A 20,388-nucleotide genomic window follows, 5' to 3' on the forward strand; every position below is an offset into this window, starting at 1 on the left:
ATCACACACTTTTCATCATACACTTTCCATCACACACTTTTCATCATACACTTTTCATCACACACTTTTCATCATACACTTTCCATCATACACTTTTCATCACACACTTTTCATCATACACTTTCCATCACACACTTTTCATCATACACTTTTCATCACACACTTTTCATCATACACTTTCCATCATACACTTTTCATCATACACTTTCCATCATACACTTTCCATCATACACTTTTCATCATACACTTTTCATCACACACTTTTTATCATACACTTTTTATCACACACTTTTCATCACACACTTTTCATCACACACTTTTTATCATACACTTTTCATCACACACTTTTCATCACACACTTTTCATCACACACTTTTTATCACACACTTTTCATCACACACTTTTCATCACACACTTTTCATCATACACTTTTTATCACACACTTTTCATCACACACTTTTCATCACACACTTTTTATCATACACTTTTCATCACACACTTTTCATCACACACTTTTCATCACACACTTTTCATCACACACTTTTCATCACACACTTTTCATCACACACTTTTCATCACACACTTTTCATCACACACTTTTCATCACACACTTTTCATCACACACTTTTCATCACACACTTTTTATCATACACTTTTCATCACACACTTTTCATCACACACTTTTCATCACACACTTTTCATCACACACTTTTCATCACACACTTTTCATCACACACTTTTCATCACACACTTTTCATCACACACTTTTCATCACACACTTTTCATCACACACTTTTCATCACACACTTTTTATCATACACTTTTCATCACACACTTTTCATCACACACTTTTCATCACACACTTTTTATCATACACTTTTTATCATACACTTTCCATCATACACTTTTCATCACACACTTTTCATCACACACTTTTCATCACACACTTTTCATCATACACTTTCCATCATACACTTTCCATCATACACTTTTCATCACACACTTTTCATCACACACTTTTCATCACACACTTTTCATCACACACTTTTCATCACACACTTTTCATCACACACTTTTCATCACACACTTTTCATCATACACTTTTCATCATACACTTTTCATCACACACTTTTCATCACACACTTTTTATCATACACTTTTTATCATACACTTTCCATCATACACTTTTCATCACACACTTTTCATCACACACTTTTCATCACACACTTTTCATCATACACTTTCCATCATACACTTTCCATCATACACTTTTCATCACACACTTTTCATCACACACTTTTCATCACACACTTTTCATCACACACTTTTCATCACACACTTTTCATCACACACTTTTCATCACACACTTTTCATCATACACTTTTCATCATACACTTTTCATCACACACTTTTCATCATACACTTTCCATCATACACTTTTCATCACACACTTTTCATCATACACTTTCCATCACACACTTTTCATCATACACTTTTCATCACACACTTTTCATCATACACTTTCCATCATACACTTTTCATCATACACTTTCCATCATACACTTTCCATCATACACTTTCCATCACACACTTTTCATCATACACTTTCCATCATACACTTTCCATCATACACTTTTCATCACACACTTTTCATCACACACTTTTCATCACACACTTTTCATCACACACTTTTCATCACACACTTTTCATCACACACTTTTCATCACACACTTTTCATCACACACTTTTCATCACACACTTTTTATCATACACTTTTCATCACACACTTTTCATCACACACTTTTTATCATACACTTTTCATCACACACTTTTCATCATACACTTTTCATCATACACTTTTCATCACACACTTTTCATCATACACTTTCCATCATACACTTTTCATCACACACTTTTCATCATACACTTTCCATCACACACTTTTCATCATACACTTTTCATCACACACTTTTCATCATACACTTTCCATCATACACTTTCCATCATACACTTTCCATCATACACTTTCCATCATACACTTTTCATCATACACTTTCCATCATACACTTTCCATCACACACTTTTCATCACACACTTTTCATCATACACTTTCCATCATACACTTTCCATCACACACTTTTCATCACACACTTTTTATCATACACTTTTCGTCACACACTTTTCGTCACACACTTTTCGTCGCACACTTTTCGTCGCACACTTTCCTTCTCTTGTATTTAAGGCCTGGCCTCGATGAGGGCTATACAGTCCATGCCTAGAGCCTGCAACATTAAAAAAGAAAAAAAATGTAACTTTGGGTGCAATTGAGAAAAATATCCAAGCAAGGATAAAATAGAGCAAGACAAAAAAAAAAAAGACGGTACGAGAAAAGAAAATAGAGGGAAAGTGCTTCCCAGAAGCAGGTAACGTGCTTAAGGTCGACTGATATAGAAACACAGGTGGTTGTCCATCACCGAGCAAGGCCGCTGTACGCCTTGTTAATATATGGAGACAAAGTGAGACAAAGACACGGATGAACACACGGATGAACACTCATGCCGATTAATGACTTGTTCAAGCATCACCTGACATGCATCACATCTTGACCTCACCTCAACGACCTGCCCATCGAAAAATGGTCACAGACGTCCGCGGTCGCGTTGCCTTAAGAGACCGGGAAAGGCAGACCATGTGCTCCGGCAAGGAAACACAAACCTCGTGGTGTCGGTATGGTCACGTAAATAAGAGAGGAGGAAAATAGAGCAAACAAAAGATTATTTTAAAATTTCGAACAAAAATCTCTCCCATCTGTCAAGTCAGGTGGAATATCTGACGAATTGAACGTACCTGCACCGTCTGTGCAAGCCGGAAATCAAAACATGCATCAACCATCAAGGAGCATTTTGAAAATAACACTGGGCCCAGCTGGGCCTGCCCGGACGAGGCCGCCGAGCCAGGATGAGAGGATGGCGGGTGGGAGGGACCGAGGGTGCGGAATCTTTGCCAAAGCACCTTGTAGTAGAAAAGGGCCGTTCGTGGTTCGTGCACAATCAGCGACGACCTGATTGCAAACAAATATTACCCACTCCGTCCTGATATTCAACTTCGTGACCAGAAATCTCGGACAACTACCACGGAAACAATGTCAGCCAATTCATACCGTCATGCAAGCATCGGGTGATGCCGTCACGAAATATGACGAAGAAAAGGCAATACTCGATACCCAAGTGGAATAAGCAGACAACGGACAGACTGAAAAGTGCAGGATGTTGAGGGAAAGAAGCAAAGCACAAAGAAAGCAACAAACGAGACGGGCACTGAAGAGCAAACAAAGAAAGCCGAATGTTGTACATGGGAAATGCATCGGAGACGGCCCAGAATCAATATGACGTTGTACAAGAACGGTGTGAAGAAAATAGGATGGTGTAAAAAGGATGGTGTAAAAAAATAGGATGGTGTAAAAAAAAAAATAGGATGGTGTAAAAAAAAAGGATGGTGTAAAAAGATTTCATGTAAAAAGAAGAAAATAGGATGGCGTAAAAAAAAAAGGATGGTGTAAAAAAAAATAGGATGGTGTAAAAAAATAGGATGGTGTAAAAAGATTTCATTTAAAAAGAAGAAAATAGGATGGTGTAAAAAAAAGGATGGTGTAAAAAAAAAGGATGGTGTAAAAAAATAGGATGGTGTAAAAAAATAGGATGGTGTAAAAAAAATAGGATGGTGTTAAAAAATAGGATGGTGTAAAAAAAGGATGGTGTAAAAAAAAGGATGGTGTAAAAAAAATAGGATGGTGTAAAAAAAAGGATTAAAAAAATAGGATGGTGTAAAAAATAGGATGTTGTAAAAAGATTTCATGTAAAAAGAAGAAAATAGGATGGTGTAAAAAAAGGATGGTGTAAAAAAAGGATGGTGTAAAAATAGGATGGTGTAAAAAAAAAAGGATTGTGTTAAAAAAATAGGATGGTGTAAAAAAATGGATGGTGTAAAAAATGGATGGTGTAAAAAAAGGATGGTGTAAAATAAGGACGGTGTAAAATAAGGACAGTGTAAAAAAAGGATGGTGTAAAAAAGGATGGTGTAAAAAAAGGATGGTGTTAAAAAAATAGGATGGTGTAAAAAAAAAGAATAGGATGGTGTAAAAAAGGATGGTGTAAAAAAAGGATGGTGTAAAAAAAGGATGGTGTAAAAATAGGATGGTGTAAAAAAAAGGGATGGTGTAAAAAAAAGGATGGTGTAAAAAAATAGGATGGTGTAAAAAAAATAGGATGGTGTAAAAAAAATAGGATGGTGTTTAAAAAAAGGATGGTTTAAAAAAAAAGGATGGTGTAAAAAAATAGGATGGTGTAAAAAATAGGATGGTGTAAAAGAAAAAGGATGGTGTAAAAAAAATAGGATGGTGCAAAAAAAATAGGATTTAAAAAATAGGATGGTGTAAAAAATAGGATGTTGTAAAAAGATTTCATGTAAAAAGAAGAAAATAGGATGGTGTAAAAAAAGGATGGTGTAAAAAAAGGATGGTGTAAAAATAGGATGGTGTAAAAAAAAAAGGATGGTGTTAAAAAAAAGGATGGTGTAAAAAAAGGATGGTGTAAAAAAAGGATGGTGTAAAAAAAGGATGGTGTAAAAAAGGATGGTGTAAAAAAAGGATGGTGTAAAAAAGGATGGTGTAAAAAGATTTCATGTAAAAAGAAGAAAATAGGATGGCGTAAAAAAAAAAGGATGGTGTAAAAAAAAATAGGATGGTGTAAAAAAATAGGATGGTGTAAAAAGATTTCATTTAAAAAGAAGAAAATAGGATGGTGTAAAAAAAAGGATGGTGTAAAAAAAAAGGATGGTGTAAAAAAATAGGATGGTGTAAAAAAATAGGATGGTGTAAAAAAAATAGGATGGTGTTAAAAAATAGGATGGTGTAAAAAAAGGATGGTGTAAAAAAAAAGGATGGTGTAAAAAAAATAGGATGGTGTAAAAAAAAGGATTAAAAAAATAGGATGGTGTAAAAAATAGGATGTTGTAAAAAGATTTCATGTAAAAAGAAGAAAATAGGATGGTGTAAAAAAAGGATGGTGTAAAAAAAGGATGGTGTAAAAATAGGATGGTGTAAAAAAAAAAGGATTGTGTTAAAAAAATAGGATGGTGTAAAAAAATGGATGGTGTAAAAAATGGATGGTGTAAAAAAAGGATGGTGTAAAATAAGGACGGTGTAAAATAAGGACAGTGTAAAAAAAGGATGGTGTAAAAAAGGATGGTGTAAAAAAAGGATGGTGTTAAAAAAATAGGATGGTGTAAAAAAAAAGAATAGGATGGTGTAAAAAAGGATGGTGTAAAAAAAGGATGGTGTAAAAAAAGGATGGTGTAAAAATAGGATGGTGTAAAAAAAAGGGATGGTGTAAAAAAAAGGATGGTGTAAAAAAATAGGATGGTGTAAAAAAAATAGGATGGTGTAAAAAAAATAGGATGGTGTTTAAAAAAAGGATGGTTTAAAAAAAAAGGATGGTGTAAAAAAATAGGATGGTGTAAAAAATAGGATGGTGTAAAAGAAAAAGGATGGTGTAAAAAAAATAGGATGGTGCAAAAAAAATAGGATTTAAAAAATAGGATGGTGTAAAAAATAGGATGTTGTAAAAAGATTTCATGTAAAAAGAAGAAAATAGGATGGTGTAAAAAAAGGATGGTGTAAAAAAAGGATGGTGTAAAAATAGGATGGTGTAAAAAAAAAAGGATGGTGTTAAAAAAAAGGATGGTGTAAAAAAAGGATGGTGTAAAAAAAGGATGGTGTAAAAAAAGGATGGTGTAAAAAAGGATGGTGTAAAAAAAGGATGGTGTAAAAAAGGATGGTGTAAAAAAAGGATGGTGTAAAAAAAGGATGGTGTAAAAAAGGATGGTGTAAAAAAGGATGGTGTTAAAAAAAATAGGATGGTGTAAAAAAAAAGAATAGGATGGTGTAAAAAGATTTCATGTAAAAAGAAGAAAACAGGATGGTGTAAAAAGGGAATGAAATGAAGACAATATCCGGGATGTGTGTGCAGGGACATTCATCAAATTCAAACAAAATCATACACCTTGGTCATGAGGTTCTTCAAAACAAAGAAGATCGACCAAAGAATAATGTCCAAGAAGACAACACCGATGGTCACCTCTTTATCGTACATATAAAATTACCAAGTACAAAGTAGACAGTGACGTCATTCCAAATTGCAGAAAATCTCATATTTGTGCAAATGTGAATTTAAACCGAATTAGGCATGCGCTGCCAAGGCCCAGGTACGCTGTGCTCACCTCAATCTGCTTCCTGGAGCTTTAAAAAATAATTACAAGAGCATTGCAGTGCAATGGGCTAGAGCAACAATTTCCTATATAATAGGCGTCAGGAAGGGCATCCGGCCATAAAAACTGCCTCAAACAGGGAACCATGATAGTCATGGGGCCCGCAAGGCTAACCCCCGCTCTAGCGGGGAAAATGGCCTTAAAAACGATCATTCATTTTTTTCACAACACCACCATCATGGTAAAAATACTCCGTACATTGAGTACAAGCGCACGACACACATCAGGTATGGGATACAAAATGAAACAGAGCATGAACGAACGTTCCGTACCTCTCCGTGTCTTTTTGAAACTGAAAACGCAAACCAGTCAAGAATGAACCGTTCCTCAGGTACCTTGGAGTCACCCTTGATCGCAGCCTCAAGTTCCGCAAACACCTAAAACGGGTCACAGGAAAGATCAAGACCAGGGTAAACATCAAGCAGAAACTAGCGGCACCAGCTGGGGATCAGGTGTTTGCTCGCACCGTTAGTCTTACTCATATGTGTACTCTGCAGCAGAATGCTGCTCTCCTGTTTGGGCAGAGAGCAGCCACGGAAAACACCTGGACACTGGATCCTGAGAACACTGATGCAGATAATCAGATGTACACACTCAAATCAACACCCATGTCCTGTCTAACATCCCACCTTGAGGCGTTATATGATATGAAGTCCATCACAAACTAATAAACCAGAGCCTAGATCTACTGTAATCTATATACACCATAAATAACCCTTCCTGTTGCTCGCAGAGGGAGTGCGTTTCCTAGTACACTAAAATACTCAATTTGGTGTGTGTCTGTCTGTCTGTCTGTCTCACCGTGATACATTCTGTGGCCACTTATTCAATCTCAACCAAACCTGACAAGAGGATTCCGGGTCACACAATGGAAGTTGTAGCGAATTCATAACCCCCACCCCCTTCCCCAAGGGGTTTTTCCTTCTTCGACAAACATCATGTTAAGGCTTATCAAGGTGTTTTTCCAAGGCCGCATCTAATAACGAAAGTAAACCAAGGGGTTTTCGTGATGTGTGATACTGCCACCGACACCTTTACGGAAGTAATTTTATTAATGGGAATTTAAAAATATTATAAACCACAAACAAGTAAAAATCAATGCAGGTTGTTATGATTCATCCAGTTGAATGAAACCAGCAAAAGTTTTTAAGTGCAAAAGCTGGAATTACAAGTCGGTAGAGCCGATTTTTCGGCATGAAAATCAAGCAGAAACCTTGTTCCTTGTACACCTTGTTCACGATAGATGTTGAAGCAGCATCTGCCGTGAACAAGGTGAGTGTATTCTCGCCAAAACATCGGCTTTACCGACTTGTAAGACCAGCGTTTGCGTTTATAAACTTTTACTGACACAAACAAGTACGATTACCTTTTTAACAGCCACTACTGCTGTTTAACACTAAACTGAAAGAAATTTGGAGGAATCCAGACATCCCTTGAACATTTAGTGCTTATCGCATCCACCACAGATGAACGGACCTGAGCCTAGATCTAGTTATCTGCATACCCCAAAGAGGATAATAACAGGACCCTTTGTGCCACTTCCATAGGGAGTTGGAGTACTAGTTGTCAAAAACAGTTCAAAATCCTTCGATTTGTGGTCTTTTATCCTGAAAACCAGCAACCCTTTAGGTATCAAGCTGCCGAGCATCATGAGAAGACAACAACAACAACAACAACAACAACAACACGCATTTTTAAGGCCATTTTCCCTGCTGGAGCGGGGGTTAGCCTTGCGGTCCCCATGACAATCTTCTCCATCTTGCCCTATTTTCTGCATCTCTCCTTGTTAACCCCCTTGCCCGCATTTCTTCTTCCACCATCTTTAGGCAAGTCTTTCTCGGTCTTCCCCGTCCTCGACTTCCTTCTACATTCATTTCCATCACTCTTCTCTACCAGTCACTTTCATCCTTCCTCAACACATGACCAAACCATCTCAACCTGTTCCTCTTCACAGCATCAATCACAGGCTCTATTCCCATCATCTTTCGCAATTCATCATTTGTCTTCCTCTCTCTCAACGATACTCCGCACATGCATCCCAGCATCATGAGAAGGAAAGAGTTTTTTAATATCGGCCATATAGGCGCCATCATTGGCCGATGCCAATAACCTCAAAAATGACATATCGGCTGATATATCGGCCACCGCCTTGTTTTGAGTGATGCGGTGTCCAACACAAAGGACAAGTGCCGCAATCTCTGGACAGACAACAACATTACTAACAAAGAACGGCTGAGTGATCCGCCAGAAGAGCCGCCAGGTTTCGACCTCCCCCGGAAACAGTGGTCCGCACTCTCCATGCAAGGACATCACACCAACCCAACAAATGGAATTTCAAACACAGCCGATCATGTCATTGTGGTTACCCAGAAACACATGTGATTGTGGTTACCCAGAAACGCATGTGATTGTGGTTACCCAGAAACACATGTGATTGTGGTTACCCAGAAACGCATGTGATTGGGGTTACCCAGAAACACATGTGATTGTGGTTACCCAGAAACGCATGTGATTGTGGTTACCCAGAAACGCATGTGATTGTGGTTACCCAGAAACGCATGTGATTGTGGTTACCCAGAAACGCATGTGATTGTGGTTACCCAGAAACGCATGTGATTGTGGTTACCCAGAAACACATGTGATTGTGGTTACCCATAAACGCATGTGATTGTGGTTACCCATAAACGCATGTGATTGTGGTTACCCAGAAACACATGTGATTGTGGTTACCCAGAAACGCATGTGTTTGTGGTTACCCAGAAACGCATGTGATTGTGGTTACCCAGAAACGCATGTGATTGTGGTTACCCAGAAACACATGTGATTGTGGTTACCCAGAAACACATGTGATTGTGGTTACCCAGAAACGCATGTGATTGTGGTTACCCAGAAACGCATGTGATTGTGGTTGAGGGGAGAGGGCTTGAGGAAACTACCGAGAGATAGAGGTAATGGTAGGTTTAAAAGAAAATTGATTGTGAATAATGGATAATGGATTGCCATTTTGGCTTACGCTTACAAATACCACTGACTGGATACCACTTTGATGCTGGCGGTCACAGACTTAAACGAGAGCAACACTACTGCGTCACCAGTGTGCCTCTGTGTCGTCCCTGCCTGTGAAAACGGGTAGATGCCCTTGTTGACTGTGCTAAAAATAAACAAGTTTGATTAAAATCCCTTAGAGTGTTCTCAAGTATCACATTTTTAGCAGACAGGACAGGTTTCACATCGATCGGTGAGGCGGTTTTGGAGAATGTCGGGTTTTTTTAAATGTCGGCTTTTAGCTAATATGGCTGCCAAACCACGTGTAATATGCAGGCGAAATGTTTAATTAATTTTTTTTATGGTGGCCCGCCAGCATTTCCCAAAACGATTATTAGCTCTGCACAACTCTCAGCTATTGACAAGATAATTATAGTCATGAAATCTTGAAAATAGCACTAAAGCACATGCCACTGTAAAACTTTGAGTATTTTTATTTGATGAACATTCAGTTTCAAAAAATATTGGGTCAAAATTTGATGTAAAGAACAGTTATTTTAACACAGCGTGAATTTGTGTGACGAGCATGCGGCTAATGATGTGATGAATGCATACTGCAAACTCACGGCCTTTATTCTATATCCTGAGAAGGTGTTAGGGCGTGCAAGCCAAGCTCGGTCTCACACATGTGCTCAGGTGTGTTCACCGAGCTGTATATACAATTGGAGCACCGCTGCAGCACGTGTTCGCAGGGCAAGCAGCCGCCATGTTGGAATACCCTTCACTCGCTAGAACACGAGAGGTACAGGCATTAACTGAGAGTGTGATAAGCGTGAACACGTATGGACGTTATCGGGTTCCGTTAACAGATTGATTCACATTTGTTTTCCTCTTTTGTTTGTTTTCCTTCTTAACCTCGTCATAGACACATATCATATATTTGTCATATTCCATGTATGAAGGTGACTGACAAAACTGAGTCTGATTTTAGTAAGTCAGAAGCATCAAGTTGAGTTGGTCTGTGAGAATAACTGAGGCTCAGTGCCCCCAATAAAATGGAATAAAAGTGTGGTGGGTGGGTGGGGAGGGGTTGGGGTGCGAGGTTAAACTACAAATTGATAAATCTAATCGTCCAGAAGCAGTTGCTGCTTTGTCTTTTCTTTTTTTTTAGCGTTAAGAAAGAAGAAAGTGCAATAAGAAACCAGCATGTGGAGTCAGTGACCGACCGACCGACACACACACCGACACACACACACACACACACACACCGACACACACACACACACACACACACACACACACACACACACACACACACACACACACACACACACACACACACACACACACACTCGTTCTAACTGTGGGAATTTTACTAGTGATTATAACAATTTACATTCACATGATAAATTAAACACATCAAGTCATCAACATAAACACAAGCCTAATCGGCGACTCTGATCAGGCAAATACTATAGAGTTTAAACTTGACAGTCAAGAAACAAACAACCATCAAATAAAAATAAAAATAATAATAATTACATCAATAAACATTTTAAAATCTTATTTAATATAAAATAAATTTTCCTTACTTGTGAAAAGTGATGTTTTTGGTCACTTTCAAATGGCGGGAATGTCTGTGATTGTAACCAAAACACAGCAGAGCATGAACATGAACATGAACATGTTTTTAACTGAAGCCAGTGAGGTGAACAGTCTACCTGGGCTATGGTAATCCAAGATGGAGGTAATGACGCCACTCACTTCCTCCATATCACCACAGCGGGGATCGATCCAGTTATAGATACACATGTGATGTGTGAAATGTGAAAGGCATGTGTGTAAGAGAGGAGGAAGATGGTTGAGATGGAGGTGAGAAGAAAGAAAGCGGAGAGATATGTGAAAGCAGTCGGACAGGCACAGCAAGGTGCTTGGACACGGTGGGAAGGTGTGCGGGTGAGGACATTGAAGTGGCAAGAGACTTGGAGGATGGAGGCAATATTGCCGAGTATTTTTGTTGCGGGAAATGTATGATAAAAACCATATATAACCACCTTCAGAGGCCATTTTTCCCCGCAAAGCGGGGGTTGGCCTTTTTCGGGAACCGTGGTTGTTGTTGTTTTTTTTGGTCCCCTTTTTGAAGCAATGTTTTACGGCCGGATGCCCTTCCTGCCGCCAACCCTTTTTGCCGCCTTTTACGACAAACAGGGAATTACCAGTGAACTGGTACTCAATTAGCTGACCTCGGAATGATGACAGGCTGAGTCAACCCCCCTGGCGTTAATTCAGCGATCGACCGGGATTCGAACCCAGGATCCTAGGATCCTAAGCCGGCACCCTAGCCGCTAGCCCAACACCAGGGATATGATATTGTTATAAATTTGGGTAGAGGAATATCTAGAGTCAGATAGATCTGTGTCGGTAGGTATTTGACTGTCGCGATAGGGAATCAACCTTGTAATAAGTTCTGTGTTTTTAGGCGGTTTGTCGGGATAAGAGTATACCTGTGAACATACCAGGATGTTCGGGTGTTAAATAGTGTAGGGAATAAGATAACACCCCTTGTGTCAGACCTGGTAATCATTCCTTTGTCCCTTATGGCAATGCACTCCTATAAACACTTAGATAGGCCCTTTAGGTCACACATTAATTAATTCCCCTCCCTTACCGCAACGACTTTGGAAGAAGACAGGCAGGAAAACCAGATCGGGGCACCGCCGGGTGGCTGCCGCCGGCCACACCATCAGCTGGCCTGGTAACATCGCGCAAAGACGAGCTGTAACCATGCCCAGGGAACGTGTGATTGGTTGACGCGGAAGGCGCGATCCTCCAGCCAATCAGCGCTGAAGGCGCGAACCTGGGGCGAATCAGCGGCGGTGACGTGGAGAGATGCGAGAAGGTTCGGTAAACGGCGGGAGGCTATGAGGCGCTGATTGGGTGGCGCGCCAAGGCTGACGTCACCGCCGCAGGTTATAAAAGGGCGTGCCGGACGACATTTTCCCTCTTGCGCTGCACATCCCTCTCTGACTCGTCTGGGCTCTGTCTCTCTCTTTCCTCGCTGGTCTCTTGTCTCTGCGCTTCCCTTCTTGGTCTCGGGAGGTCCTTGGTGGTCGTTGATTCGCCATCTTCCTGGTGCTTGGAGCGGTGTTCGATGCTCGGTGCTTTTGGTGCTGTGAGCAGGCGAGACTTCATGTGCGATCGATTTGGAGCTTGGAGCGAGGCGTGCCGCTGAACAGACGAGTCCGGGGCGAGCGGGTCGTTTGAGGCCTGATGGCGCACGAGTGGGGCCGAGTGGAGCCGCGTTTGGACGGCGGACACGACAAGACGACGGACAGTTAAGACGCCCCACATTTCACACATTTCATACAGGCCAACACTTTATTTTCCTTTCATTCATTCCTGTGTCCTGTTGTTGAGTCTGGTGTGTGGGATCCCAACTTAGGACCTTCATTTGATTACCGTCGCGTTCCTTGTTATCAGGTTCCGTGAATAAATCTCTATTGTTGTACATTCTAATTCGGTGTTCGAGTACATTAGTTCCCTACAGGACCGGAGCTGCAGTCGGCGCGCTCCAGGTAAGCGCTTTTCCCTCTTCTTCCTCTTCCCTTCTTCTTCCCGCGAGTCAAAGCAAAATCCGTGTTTGGTCGTCGCCTCCAGTAGATCCGTTTGGTCCATCCGCGGTCCCTGGTGTTAACCGGAGGGATTCGCACGACAATCTGCTTCCATCACCAGCAAACTTGAGATTGTGGAGGTTGTTGCAGGAGAGATGTTCTTTGTGTGGAGGTTTGGGAACGGTGCAGCATGCACTGAGGGCATGCTCAGTAGCATTAGCAGCAGGAGAATACAGGTGGCGACATGATCAGTTGCTGGCGGTGGTGGTGCAGATGGTGCAACAAGAGGTGCTGAGATCGAGAGAGAGAAGAGTGGAGAAGGAGACCGATGGGGGAGAGCTGTTGTTTGTCTAAGAGGGCCAAGTGGTAAGAGGTGGAAAGAGTGCTGTCAGATGCTTGTGATTGGCAGGTGGTGGCAGACCTAAAGCCACAATTGGTATTCCCAGAGGAGATCTGTGTGACAAGGTTGTGGCCTGACCTCATCATCTGGTCAGGTGCAACAAGACAGGTCATCTTAGGGGAATTGTCTGTACCTTGGGAAGAGAACATGGAGGAGGTGCACGAGAGAAAGAGAGAAAAGTACAGTGAGCTGGAGGCAGAGTGCCGGGAGAAGGGTTGGTGAGTTTCTTGTCAGCCATTTGAGGTGGGGTGTGGAGGGTATATTGGCAATTCCCTTTCTGAATTTCTTGATCGGCTTGGAGTGTGTGGGACAAAAAGAAGGAGGATTTGTGACAAAGTGGCCCAGGTTGCCTTGAAAGGCTCACTTTGGATATGGAGGAAGTTTATGGAGGCACGTCGAACGGTATAGGTTGAGGTTGTGGGGGGTGGTTCATTTCAGCCTAAAGGGGTAGTGACATGGCGTGGAGCGTGGAAGAGAAATGGAGATGTGTGAATGGTGTGTGTGTGTGTGTGTGTGTGTGTGTGTGTGTGTGTGTGTGTGTGTGTGTGTGTGTGTGTGTGTGTGTGTGTGTGTGTGTGTGTGTTGCAGGAATGTGTTTTTGTTTGAGTGGTGCATGTTGTAAGGGTAGGTGGTCGGTTGGTTTTTTTTGGTGTGTGAGAGTGGATGAGTGGCTGTGGAATCTGGGAGTGGAGGCGGTTTTGTTTTTGTAGTCTGTGTTCTCACTGGCTGGGGGTGGGGGGGTATGTATGCATCCAGGTGTAGTTGCTGCATGTGGAGGTGTATGTCTCCCTGCTGGCCCACCTTAGCTGACTGTATCGAGGTTGAAGGGCCGAAACGGGACGATGCTGAGGACCCGGTCATTGAGGCCACACTTGTGACCAGGTGTGTTTTGAAATTATGTATGTATGTGTATATAAAGTTTCATTTTTAAATATTTAAAGATGTGCCCGTAATTGGATTTTTTGGTATTTGAATGCGTCCTAGGGGCCAGGACCAAAAATGATACTGCTCTCACATATTTTTGCCATGTGGTGATGATAACACCAAAGTTTGGTGAATTTCTGCCCAACCGTTCAGGAGGAGATAGCATGACAGACGGACGGACAGACAGACACATACACAGACAAGAGAGCAAGCTACAAAAAAAAGAAAGTTGGACAGACTAGCCATAGACAAAGAAGGCCCATTAGAGTTGCTAAGAAGAGCAGTGCCGTATATGTAGAGAGTCTGGCCAACTCAACAATGTGTGCCATGCTGCCTCCCTCTCCTTGCAGAGCTGACAGGTGCGCAACGTAACAATAGCCATACATCTACAAACACATCACTTTGAAAACACCAGTTCTCATCTGATTGCCAAAGTTAGGCAACGTAGGGATTTGTTAGTACTTAATGGTTGACCAATAGGGCAAAATGTAGAAGATTGTCATGGGGACCGCAAGGCTAACCCCCACTCTAGCGGGGAAAATGGCCTGAAAATGCATGTTGTTGTTGTTGTTGTTGTTAATGGTTGACCACTTGTGAATAATAAGTGCTGTAGGTTTATTTTACCGACAGCGGTTGTGCATTGGAAAGGGTGCATGCCAAATGGCTCGACGCAATGCAACAATGGCTATGCTCGTCTGGTTTCAAACAATTTTTTTTCTGTCATAAGTCAATCTTGGTGCAATGGGGTTAATTGGCCCTAGATTGTTATTGGCCGAAGGAACTTTGGTAGATAACCAAGCCTGCAATTATGGTCTGGAGGCGTGGGGGGCAAGGGGGATGGAGGTTGAAGTTATTTCCCCTTATTAAGCCCCATGCAGCAAACGGAGTTTGAGATATTTAAATTCAGCTTTCGGTATTATCCATTCGGATCATTTGCGGGCCGAAAATCAGTCCCGTCAAATTTTATTGAATAATCTACAAACAAAGTACAACAATGTAACAGAATAGCAATAGGAGGGGTACCAGAAGCAAAACGATGAAGGATGAGAGGGCACAGACTGGATGGACTGTTCACCTGACAAGGGGGGGGGGGGGGAGGGGGAAGAGAGGCCAGAGAGAGAGAGAGGAAGACCTGAAAGTGAGTCAATTCAAATAAGTCAGAACACCAAACTGTGGAGTATGCTACATTGCTACATAGTAGTCGGGGGAGAAAGGGCAAGGAGGCGACACAACTACCACGTAATTATGAAGGTATTTGTACGAGACGGTTCGAGAAGACTGGAGTCAACGACGATCGTACTACGTAGACGGTGATGTGTCGTGAATGTGAAAGTCCGATGGCATCAGCATTTTGCAAAGCATATTACTTCACCTTTTCATGACAACTCACATGGCAGCACTCCTTTCATGACAACTCACAATGCAGCACTCCTTTCATGACAACTCGCATTGCAGAACTCCTTTCATAACTCACATTGCAGAACTACTTTCATAACTCGCATTGCAGCACTCTTACTGCCAGGTTCACCACCAGATTTGGGTTCCTTCATCTCCTTTCAAATTTCCTGGTGCTTCTTCGTGCATATTTGCAGCCTCGCTGAGAAGAATCTTTGAAAGTTTCTCTTTGATACCATGGTAAGAAGGTACAGGAATGTCAGGAGTGAGAACATCCGCTTGCTTTATGGCTTTAATATGTCGTGTCCTTCAGAGTGTCTTCGAACTTCCTGAAGAATTGCTACGCTTGAGTGAAAATTTTCATTCTGACATCCAAGCAGTGGGTAAGACAACCTTCGCTGCATTCCTTCAGCAATGTTAGAGCCTCAATACTGCCTCCTGATAATGTCGGCCTGTGGTCTACGACTACTCCCAAACACTCCGGACTCGATGTTCCACGTTTCTTGACTTTAGCTAAACAACAACCAGCCAAATTGTACAAGCTACTTTGCTCTACTTGGCTGAGAACTGAAGTGGATGAGAGATCGTCGATTGCAACGATGTCGCCGAATTTACCGAGAAATATTCCACCATCGTCCAACTCCGTCCGGTGCATGTCGTCGGCTGATCAAGTAATTCTGCGAGAAAAATTCAGTCATTCTCCTGATAACTATTCGTGGATGGACATTTCAAAAACTGTGCAACCATGATGATGTTGAACGTGTAAGAAGGAAGACACCGACCCAAAGAACACAAAAGAAATTTGTCGTTTTAGTTCCCATCCCTCTCGGATCACTTTCCCTGCCTTTATACGTCTTGTTTGCACATCCCGAGGGAAAAGATGCACAAAACGCCTTTGCAGAGCAACCCCAAGCAACACAGCAAACCACAACTCACAAAATATCGTCGTAATAGGCCAAACATCCTGTTCTGTATGTATTGTTGGCTGTGTCTACATAAAGAGACGGAGGGAGGCAACATGGCTCTCTAAAGTGAAGATGCGCTCAGTCAATCACAGCGCTGCGAGTGCACAAGACAATCGAGGGCTAGACTCTCCATATATATGGCACTGAAGGAGAGGTCAGTTCAACAGGGATGGAGAACGAATCATTAAAAAAAATGCTCAAGACCAAGGACAATATGCCATTGGCTTGAAGAAGATGGCAGAATTTAGTCAATCGGACAAGTGTAGGTTCTGCGAGGTATAAACAGAAAAAAAAACATGTCAGAGCAGCTGTACACACAAAGGCACAACAAGGTATGTGGAGTAATCCACGGGCCTATCTGCAGAAATTTCAATATCCCAGTTCCACAAACCTCATGGAAACATGAACCAAAAGCAATCATTGAAAACAAGGATGTAATGCTCACATACGACCTGATGATCCCATCAAGCATGAGCAACTAAACAAAGCATTGTGGCCGGACATTGTACTCGGATACAAAAAGGAAAATAAGGTATTGCTAATTGAGGTTTCAGTACCCAGCGATTTTTGACCTAAACAACACAGAAAGCAAGAAAATGACCAAATATCAAGATTTTGAAGCTGAAGATCACCTAAATAGTATCAGTGATAGTTGAAGGAGTTGGAGGAATGATGAAGAACCACCTCATGAAATTCTTTAAAAAACATCGCTGGGAATATTACTCCTGTCTGGAACTCGGTGAACCCCCTTCTCGCCTGGTAATATTACTCCTGGACAGAGCATGATAACACCCCCCCTCCCCCCCCCCCCCCTGCCTCCTCTTCACGAATAGTAACTCCTGCCCCGAGCTCAGTGACCTCCCCTCCCGGGAATATCACTCCTGTCCAGAGCTCAGTGACCGACCCCCCCTTGACTATTACTCCTGTGTTCCAAAGCTCAGTGACCTCCGAACCCGGGAATATTACTCCTGGAGCTCAGTAACCGCCCCTCCCGGGAATATTACTCCTGTCCGGAGCTCAGTAACCGCCCCTCCCGGGAATATTACTCCTGTCCAGAGCATGATAACACCCCCCCACACCCCTCCTAGGAATACTACTCCTGTCTGTAGATCAGTGACCGCCCCTCCCGGGAATATTACTCCTGTCTGGAGATCAGTGACCGCCCCTCCCGGGAATATTACTCCTGTCTGGAGATCAGTGACCGCCCCTCCTGGGAATATTACCCCTGTCTGGAGATCAGTGACCACCCCTCCTGGGAATATTACCCCTGTCCAGAGCATGATAACACCCCCCATACCCCTCCCGGGAATATTACTCCTGTCTGGAGATCAGTGACCGCCCCTCCTGGGAATATTACTCCTGTCTGGAGCTCAGCATCCGTTCCTCCTGGGAATATTACCCCTGTCTGGAGATCAGTGACCACCCCTCCTGGGAATATTACCCCTGTCTGGAGCATGATAACACCCCCCACACCCCTCACCCCTCCTGGGAATATTACTCCTGTCTGGAGATGTGACCGCCCCTCCCGGGAATATTACTCCTGTCCAGAGCATGACAACACCCCCCACACCCCTCCCGGGAATATTACTCCTGTCTGGAGATCAGTGACCACCCCTCCCGGGAATATTACTCCTGTCTGGAGATCAGTGACCGCCCCTCCTGGGAATATTACTTCTGTCCAGAGCATGATAACACCCCCCACACCCCTCACCCCTCCTGGGAATATTACCCCTGTCTGGAGATCAGTGACCACCCCTCCTGGGAATATTACCCCTGTCTGGAGATCAGTGACCACCCCTCCTGGGAATATTACCCCTGTCTGGAGAGCAGTGACCGCCCCTCCTGGGAATATTACTGCTGTCCAGAGCATAACACCCCCCACACCCCTCACGGGAATATTACCCCTGTCTGGAGATCAGTGACCACCCCTCCTGGGAATATTACTCCTGTCCAGAGCATGATAACACCCCCCACACCCCTCACCCCTCCTGGGAATATTACTCCTGTCCAGAGCATGATAACACCCCCCACACCCCTCACCCCTCCTGGGAATATTACTCCTGTCCAGAGCATGATAACACCCCCCACACCCCTCACCCCTCCTGGGAATATTACTCCTGTCCAGAGCATGACAACACCCCCCACACCCCTCACCCCTCCTGGGAATATTACTCCTGTCCAGAGCATGATAACACCCCCCACACCCCTCCTGGGAATATTACTCCTGTCCAGAGCATGATAACACCCCCCACACCCCTCACCCCTCCTGGGAATATTACTCCTGTCCAGAGCATGATAACACCCCCCACACCCCTCACCCCTCCTGGGAATATTACTCCTGTCCAGAGCATGATAACACCCCCCACACCCCTCACCCCTCCTGGGAATATTACTCCTGTCCAGAGCATGATAACACCCCCCACACCCCTCCCCCTCCTGGGAATATTACTCCTGTCCGGAGCATGATAACACCCCCCACACCCCTCACCCCTCCTGGGAATATTACTCCTGTCCGGAGCTCGGTGATGTACTTAGTTGATGGAATGAATGTGCTGTTGATTGTTGATACAAAGCAGGCATCATGATAATCATAATGTGGGCACAAATGGCCTCGTCCTGTCCTGTGTTCAAGTTCCGCGTATATCAATAACCAAGAGATGCGAAGAAAAAATTCCCTCCTTCACGATTGAAACACATACTGCTTACTGATACAGTCGCAGAGTTAATGGCTTTTTTACACCGCGGTGAAATTCTCACAAACAACATATCCATAAAGCGGTCGCTTATGTCTATGAAGCAGCTTATGCAGTAACCGCGGGAATGATAAAAAGGAAAGAAACACAAATCAAATGGAGCTCTGAGGAAAATAAGAACATGTGTGTGGTTTTTATATTCACCCCGCGTCATTAACGCGCCATTTCCTTTATCCACACCGTGCAGAAAATCTGCTCCTTTCATTGCATTCGTTGCCCCAAACATCCACTCACCTCCTCAACCACAACAACTCAAACTCCAATTCTCCGTCACGACGTGCTAGGCCACAACGCGCATGCGCGCTGGGCGACAATTGCTACGGGGCCAAGTGGTCATTGTGCAAATCAAATCGCGTTTTGTTATACTATGTTGTTAACGTGATGAGGGTTCTACCACATGTATGACAACGATTAGTGTCGAAATTACAGATCAACATGAAAATGTAATCCGGATAAATGCAAAAAAACATCGAAATTAATTGCAAATATCCTTGCCGCACCAAACCATCGGAAGTGACGCAACTCATGCCGCCGTGAATGCACGAATATCAGGCAAAAAGTATTAGATTTAGAATCAAATGTGAACATTTTCTCTTTTTTTGAATCAAACAGATTGGTGAAAATATTTTAGAGCGTGTTACACAGTACTTGAGTCTGCGAGTGGTAATAGATGTGGAGAGTGAGGGGTGATATTTTGCATTTATAAGGACGAAACACCACAGTGCACTACACCATCGGTCCGACCGAAAACCGAACGGAACCCCCAAGTCCAAATTATTAATTACTACTTATCGTTCCAATCAACCAATGGACCAAATAAAACAATGAATTACCTCCGCCATCGATGATGGACGGAGGTTATGTCAACCTCTGTCTGTTTTCAATGTGGACCAGATGAAAGACCAGTGCATATAATGAAGGAATTGTTATGGTGTTATGGTTATGGTGTTATGGTAATGGTTATGGTTATGGTGTTATGGTGGAGCTATGCTCTCACGATAAAGCCGGACAAAATGGACGACACCAGGAAC

This window comes from Myxine glutinosa, chromosome 13 (assembly GCF_964187855.1).
Source record: "Myxine glutinosa chromosome 13, kmMyxGlut1.1, whole genome shotgun sequence".
In the NCBI taxonomy this organism is placed as follows: Eukaryota; Metazoa; Chordata; class Myxini; order Myxiniformes; family Myxinidae; genus Myxine; species Myxine glutinosa.